This window comes from Aplysia californica, unplaced genomic scaffold (genome assembly GCF_000002075.1).
Source record: "Aplysia californica isolate F4 #8 unplaced genomic scaffold, AplCal3.0 scaffold00491, whole genome shotgun sequence".
In the NCBI taxonomy this organism is placed as follows: domain Eukaryota; kingdom Metazoa; phylum Mollusca; class Gastropoda; order Aplysiida; family Aplysiidae; genus Aplysia; species Aplysia californica.
Genome location: NW_004797761.1, coordinates 499,187 through 499,453, shown reverse-complemented (window position 1 = coordinate 499,453; position 267 = coordinate 499,187).

The window sequence follows — 267 nt, the reverse complement described above, 5'->3', positions numbered from 1 at the left end:
TCTTCTTCTTCCTTTATTATTATTATTATAATTATCATTCTTTTTGTGTTTGTTAACATCTACCTCTAATCTTCGGCACTTATTTGACGTTATTGTTTTGCAAGTGCCACAAAACTCTTACTAAAACTTAACTAAATAGTTATTATTTTGACAAAGGCCACCGGACACCCGAGATCATTCTCTCTGTATCCACTTTTACACTTTATGTACTATGGCCTGTCCGACTTCCAGCCCCGACACAATTATGCAGAACTGTCTAGACTTAAA